This window comes from Camelus ferus, chromosome 17, assembly GCF_009834535.1.
Source record: "Camelus ferus isolate YT-003-E chromosome 17, BCGSAC_Cfer_1.0, whole genome shotgun sequence".
Taxonomy (NCBI): Eukaryota; Metazoa; Chordata; class Mammalia; order Artiodactyla; family Camelidae; genus Camelus; species Camelus ferus.
Window position 1 is genome coordinate 15,748,918 of NC_045712.1, and position 7,943 is coordinate 15,756,860.

A 7,943-nucleotide genomic window follows, 5' to 3' on the forward strand; every position below is an offset into this window, starting at 1 on the left:
TCCAAATAACTGATACTCATTCCAAGGAGATGGTGGATCAGCCTGTTGGTTACATATTCTGAGTTGCCCTAATTCCTGCCATTATAACCTTCCCTTTGTTCTGGGAGGTTCCCCATAACGTTCTAATGAACTCATTTTCCACCTAAATTGGCCAGAGTTGTTTTCTGTAGCTGACAACCAAAGATACTGACTAGTACAGTAATCTTCCCCCTCCGTGACCCCCTCTTCTCCTTGTAATCCTTAGAAACAGAACATCTGAAGTTCAAGATGGGATTTTCCTGCTGTCAGTTGGATTGTCTACCTAAATATCTTCTTTTAGTCCCGAGACTCTTTCAAGTAGACGTGGCCTATTTTATGACATGAAACAATTTTGGAGGAAGAGAACCCTATAAACCTAGCCACAACCTCACATTTTTATACAGAATAAAAATGTCTTCAGGGTGAGGTGCAGCTGAGGCTGACTGAGTCAAGCAGCTCGGGGAAGAGAAAAGTTGAAAATACATCACTGCAATCATGAGACGTAGAGTGGTTTTGCCTCGAAAGGGCTCCCAGGGCGGGAAATGGGGAGATGTGGGTCAGAAGGTACAAACTGCCAGTCAGAAAGTTTACTAAGTTTTAGGGATCTGATACCCAGCATTGTGAATACAGTCAACAGTACTGTGTTTTACACTTGGAAGTTGCTAAGGAAATAAATCTTAAATGTTCTCACCACAAAAAAGAAATGGTAATTATGTGACCTGATGGAGGTGTTAGCTAATGTTTTACTGGTAATCATTTCACAGTACATGTGTGTCAGATCGACATGTCATCCACTTTAAACTGACACAATGTTATATATCAATGATATCTCTTTAAAGCTGGGGAAAAAAACAAAACCAAAACAAGAATAAAATACCCTCCTCTCAAAAAAAAAAAAAAAAAAAGGAAGAGTGAGCTCTAAGGATATAATCTGGTTATTTTTTTCCAATATTCCTATGATGTAGGAGCAACTTAAGTGCAGTCTGCTGGAAAACAGGGCATCTCCACATAGACTTGAGGGAGATGCTGACTGAGGTGCAGTGAGTTGGGAGAACGCTGGCTTTCCTTCCTGAGGGTCTGAGCCTGGAAGTCTATGCTTTGTTTATCGAAGGACACAGATCCTAAAACCTGGTGCACATATGGGCCAAGAAGCATTATTTAACTACGATTTGTCCCATTCCAAAAATGAATGAATGTAATTTCACCCCAAGCCCTATACATTTGACACAGTGGTCAATAAAAATAGAAAATCAAGGTATCAAATAGGGACAAATAGCTACAAGGCATAGCGAGAGAGAGGAATGGCTGTGACAGGCATTGCATTTCCTGGAAGCCGAAGGGAAAGACAGTGGGTGGGTTATATGATCCGGATGTTCTTCGAGAGACAGACACCGGAAAACAAACAGAACAGCCTCCTTGATGAGATTCTCTTGTAGGTTTCCTTTCAAGTTACCCCTTCAGCCTCGAATGCCATGAATTATGTGCTCATAAGCCTGCGTATTGATCCAGTTCTTACAGGTTAGCACCAGCTGGGCGGTGCAGTGATAACTCGGAGGTGCCAGCCAACTTCCGTCGTGGTAGAGTTCAGGCAGGAAGAAATGCAGAAAGTCAGAGCCCTCTGACTCTTGGGGCTGATCCACGAAAATGCATGGCTTTTAGATAAACTGTCCCCTTGGTCGGAATTCTCTCTCCTATAAATTTCTCGCATGTTACACATCTGTGATAAAATGTGCAGGTTTTCTCTGGGGAGGAATACAGAGTGGAGCTGGATGTCTTGAGTGAGGCAGAATAAACGTGGGATTTAAATTGTAGGCCTAAGATTAATTTGAAGAAGATGCGGGGTCTCCACGGTTTCCTCTCAAATCTATAAAATTGACATAAGACCAGTGACTGACTACTGCAAAGGAATATTGTGTTGGAAAAAGAATGCACTGATGTTTGCAGTTGCTTCCCTCGAGGGGTGCTTAGTAGAACTCACAAGTGGAAGCTCTAAGCTTAAAGTACTCATCACATCACTTCTGCTTAGATTGTGGGAAATCAATCGATTTGAAAGTCAGTGTTATACGTTCCATCCTCTGGGAAAAGAAATGCCAAAGTGTCTCCTAGAGAAGAGAGATGTTAATTTCTCGATGAATTTTTTTGTTTGTTTGTTTTTTGTTCTTTTAATGGTGGCTGATTTCCTGCTTGGGTTTGAGTCTTCCCACGTCTGGTATTTTGCACCTGCTGTTCCCTCTCTCAGCGTATAGAGTGGCCTCTTCCCTCCTCCCTCCCTCTTGTGGCTGGTTCCTGCCCATCCTCCATCCTTCTTGGAAAGGAAGGAGTTAAATAATAGGGCTCTGTAATAATATTTGGGGGTGGGTTTGGTCTACAAAGCGGCTTATCCTTGGAAAGAGCCTTTATCTCCACCTCATGATCCTAGATGTTTTGTCTGTTCTTCTCTCCCTCCCTCCCTCCAAATTTCTCCCCTTCCTTTCCTTCATAGTACTTAATACCAGTCATATATGCACTTGTTCCTTTCTTGTTTGCTTCCCGAGTATGCTGGAAGGACCACAGTGTGGGGCCACGTTGTCGCCTGTATGTATCCAGTGCCCAGCTCCATGCCTGGCACGTAGTAGGCACTCACCAAATCTAGGGCTGAATGAAGTTATGTCCCTCCTCCTTGGACAAAATTGAGTATTGAAAAGGACAGGCAAGGTTCAGGTGGTAACTGGTGCCGGATCCATGCTCTCTCCCAGACTCGGGGGCAGAAACTCAAATCAACAGCCCTCATCTTCCATCGTGAGAACTAGCATTTATTTGGCATTTACTGTGCACAGGGGATTTTATGAACTCATTTTTAATTCTCTCAAACCTTCGAGGCACTTGTCCTTTCATTTGGGACTAAAGGAAGCTCCCGACGACTCTCGTGTGGCTCAGCTGTTACTGGCTAAGTAGGCATTTGATGGCAAAGCTGAGTCCCTCTGTGTCCTTTCTGCCTTCCCAGGACATGGGTCACCTCTGCCCCTCCCGGACGTGCCCCCTCAAAGCTTCCTTCTCCCAGATGCCCGATTCAGGACTCTCACATCTTGTTACCTATAGGTCTCATGTGATGTCTGACCTTTTCCTACCCTGGATCAACAATTTCTTCTTCACATCACTTTCCCAGGCCTCCCCCATCCATCCTGTGTCTCACCTTACATCATGTTCTTCACACTTTGGGGACTAGCTGTACTGGCGTCTTCCTGTCCCTGCAACAAGCCATATCCTTTCATTTCTTGAGCCTTTGAATATGCAGTTCCCTCTGCCTGATAACCTCTTTTCCCCAATGTTGTATGTGGCTCCTCTGCCTCACTGAAAACTCACCTCCAGTACTGCTTCCTCGGAGACACCTTCCTCGCCGCCCACACCCATTCGCCTCACCCCGTGTAGCATTCTTCAAGGACCTTAGCTGTGCTTTCGGCATCATCACAGCCAGCAGTTAATTTTGTGAGCTGGTTTGCATGCTTTTCTTTCTTTGCCACTCCGATCTAAGCTCCACAAGATAGGGATGGTGTCTGTCGTGTTCATTGTACATCCCTGGGACCTGCGTGTCTGACCTAGCACAGTGCCTACCCATAGTAAGTGCTCAGTAACTGTTGAAAAGCAATGCATTGTGTCACCTGTCTGCTCAAAACACTTCAATAGTTTACCACTCAGAGTAAAAGCCTTACTCTGGTTTTCAAGGCCCCCCCCCCCTTGAATTGGAGTCTGTGAGCTCATCTGCCTCCTTCCCCTCACTCCATTCCAGCTCCACTGGCCTCCTTGATGTTTCTCACATGTGCCAAGCAAGTTTCTGCCTCAGGACCTTTGCACTTGCTGTGTCTGCCTTTGGAACTTTTTTTATATATATATAATTTTTTTTTAGGGATTCTTTCTCTCTCCCTTTAGATCTCTGCTCACATCTTGCTCTCCGAGGAGGACCTTCCCCTACCAATCTCTAGAAATGTGAAACTTTCCCTTACACACCCACAGACTCACTCACTCCCACACATCTCCTCTTCCCCTTCCCTGCCTTATTTATTGTCTATCTGCCCCTACTGGAGTGTAGGCTCTGTTACGACAGGAATCACTATATATTTCCTTCACTGTTGGATTCCTTGGATCCCAGAATAGCACCTAACACATAATAGGTGTTCAGTCAACATGGAGTGAATGGCTGTCTTGGCCCTTCTGATCTGCCCCATTCTTCTTCATGGCCCTCAGACTTCCAGCAAACCTTCACTGAATATTGCTTCAAAGAATGAATTAATCTGTCACTAGATACTAAATACGGTCCCTTCAAAGAGTGTACCAGACACATTTGAACACACTGCAGATCTTCAGCAAACACTTGAAAGACTTTCAGAGACATAATACTGCAATTACTTTGCAAAGCCTTAGCTTTCTGCTCTCATTGGTGAGTCTGGCTAATCGTGAATGAAACATGATGTCTTTTCTTACCACCTTTCATCTCCTCTTCCTGCTGACATCTCTCCTGGTTCGCCCTCTGCAGACCGTCAGTTACTGTCCATGGAGGACCATCCCTGGGCTGAGGAGCTGGCTGCCAAGGTTCGGGCAGTCCCAGCAATCCTTGGGGGTGTATAAACTTTTTGGTTTAGCTCTACTCTTCAGAGAGAAAAGAAAAAAGCCATCAGAAAGAGTTGGAAGAGGTTGGATTTATGTAACATTTTTCAACCTTGTTTATCCAAAGCGAAAAGCTGCAGTTCAAGGGTTACCCTGGTGAGTATGACGTTCTAATCCCTGCAGGTCACAAGGTGTGGGATGGTGGCGCCCGTTTCCGTACCGGCGGGGCTGCGTGAGTCATATGAAGTGAAGTTGTCTGAGGTTTTTGTGCAAAGAAGCAGTCCCTCCTTTCAGGGTATAAGACATTGTCCTTTTGCGGAGCACTCAGGACACTTCCCTGCCTGTGATCTTTTCTTCTTCGGTTCTCTTTCCTCCCTGGGGTCTTCCTTTCTGCTCTGCCAGCATCTTGAGCTGCTCGCCCATTTCCTCACCTCTGCCCACCCACCCTCATTTACAAGGCTCTTGCGCACAGGGATAGTCGGGGTTCCAAAAAATGCGCATTGAAAAAAATTCATAAAAGCATAATTCGCTCTCCTCTTTCCATTAGTGATTTGGATTGCTGACTTGTATTTGCCCTAAATGTGAGGCACCTTCGTACTACTCAGATGATTAAAGAAGGAAAAAATGTCTCATTTCAGCTTGTTAGGGAATATTTGCAGAATCTGTACTTACACCTTGATATATCTTTTTTTAAACAATTCCATCTTAGCACAGTTTAAATGCTTCTGAGGGAAGCCTGGTTAGAAATCCCTTCTTGAGATCATTTTACACAGTATGGAAATTCATGAGCATTTTTTAAGGGTTAAAAGCCATGAATTTGCATAAAAAAAAATCTTTTGTTAATCAAAAATGTCTCTTAGGCCAAATAATTTCTACAGCCTGCTTCGGAATTTGCTTCTGTTCTGTAGCACTGAAGACTGATCAATTTTCAGAAGTTGTAGAAGAGAAAATAAATTCTGTCTCCAAATGATGTTTATAATCTCAAATCTAAATTAAAACATGTCGATTCCACAGCAATAGTCACTATGGAAATAGAAACATATAGGCCTTGATTCTAAATCAAGAGAGTGTTTAGCTGGGTGGTATGTATTTTCCATCATGTTTTTGAAAAATCTGTTACAGTGTATGCATTTTCAAAGGCTTGGATTTGATAAGCTTCTAAGAAATAGTACATGTGTGGGTCAGATTAGAACTAAATGTACACTTTTCAAATGTGGTCTATAATGTCCTGCCCTTATTCATGGAAGTCCTGTTGAATTAATTATTAGACTTACTTTATGAGACTATAAAAAGTAATAAAAGAAACATTTGAAATCCATGGAAGTTTCCGTAGCAGGCAGATACGCCTACACATTATCTCCATGCAAATTCTTCTAAAATTCAAGAATTTTATTGGATTTATTGAATTTTATTAAGAATACCAACAAGTATAGAATGGAATCGAAAGAGTTTAAATAGAATTGCCACTCACATCTCAATTTACACCTAATTATCAAGCTTTATTTAGCTTTAGAAACTGTTTTAAAATATATTTGCTGGTTTAAAAAAATTGTCAGCTTTAAAAAAAACCCAAAGGTAATAATGGAAATCATTTATTCTAAAAGAATATCATGCAACCACAAAAAAAGACTTTAAAGTTATTTAGAAGTTTTAGAAATTAGAAAGCCTTTTCCCCTATGTTCCGCTGAATAAATGTTCATCATTTTCAACTTCTTCTAGTAATTAGTGAACAAATATTCCTTCCAGCATCTGCATGCCTACTGTGTGCTAGGCAGTGTTCTAAAATTGGATGTCACTTCTCAAATAATATAAAACAAACATATGCTGTAATCATTTTGCTTTAAATAGCATACGTCAAGCATACAACTCCTTTATATAAAATATATAATTCTCATTTTAAGATTACATCATTCCTTTCAAGGAGCTCAAGATATTTTTGGATATCAAAACAATCATCTTCACATTGCTCCCCTGAACTTAATGCAAACCAAGTCCTCCCTACCTATTCTTGCACCAGGAAGCAGAAAGGAGTGTCTTCATGCCTTGGTGAAGACAGTGGTACAGCATCTCTGCCCATTCCTTGCCCAGTAATCTCATCAGTTGCAGAATGAGGGCAGCCTCATTCTTCCCCACAAGGAGATCTGTTGTCAAGATTCAGTCTTCCCTTTTCCCCCCTCTCTCTCTCCCCACGCCTTAGATTGGGCCAGTATCTCTCCCTCTGCAGATACTTAATGTCAGAAATCGCCTGCTTATACGCACTGTGCAGTCCCGTGTAATGAAATAGGTCAGCCCATCTTGTGTCTGTGTTCAGAACTTTAGCCATTTGGACATCTTTTTAAGTGTACAGCTTGTCTCATAACTAGCCAGAATGCTGAGATCTTTCTCAGTAGCAGTTGACACCTTGCAGTCATGCCTCCAAACGTACTGGGGTTGAGGATGTGTGAAATTTAGACGGGCGAGAGTTTATCCCTCCTTGTTTCTAACAGCGTTCTTGTTGACCTTCTTCTGCTCTCTGTTCAGCCTCACTCTGTTTGCTCGGGTACCTCTAAAGGTCTCAGACACTTGTACTGTTGGTGTTTTTCTTTGATCCCATCTCAACTTGTGCACTTACTTTTTGCTTTTGAGCTGAAATGACCAGCTGTTTTGGAGTCACAAAGATCCATACTTTGTTTAAGCTCACAAATTACTTAACCAATAATAGATAAGAAGTGTAGTCTGAAATTCTAAAAAGCTAAAGTCTCATTGAGCTCTCTTAGCTGGAAGTAACACATAGCAAGTGGCTTAAATGAGAAGGAAATCGATCATTTCACATTTTAAGAACCACGGAAGTCGGAGCCTCAGGTCTGTCTCTGTGTGATTGTCTTAGATTGGCCCTCCTCTATGTGAAGTTTTCCTTGAGGCTGGTCAACAGAGATGCTGCAAGGATCCCAGCCGCATATGCAGCTCTAACAGTTTCCCGATGAACCGGCTTCTGTCTCTTAGGAGCAGGGGAACCTTCCCCAGAAACCCTCCTGGCTGGCTTATTCTCCTATCTCATTGGCCAGAATTTTATCACACGCCCATTTCTAAACCAGTCAATGGCAGGGAGAAGGGGATTGGCATGACTGATTTAGATAAAAGGGCGTCTATCACCTGGAACTACCAAGCAGGGTGGGGCAGCTTCACTGAAGGCTTGAAGATAGGTGATACTTGAATAAAATCTGTTGTAGTTAAGAAGCGGGTGGAAGAAGCATTGATATAAATTGTTCTGTAGCCAGCCAACAGTGTCTGCTGCCCATGATTTTGAGGAAGAAGGCAAGAAAAGTATTCACAAAGTCAGGGTGGATTTTAGAACTGACGGATGA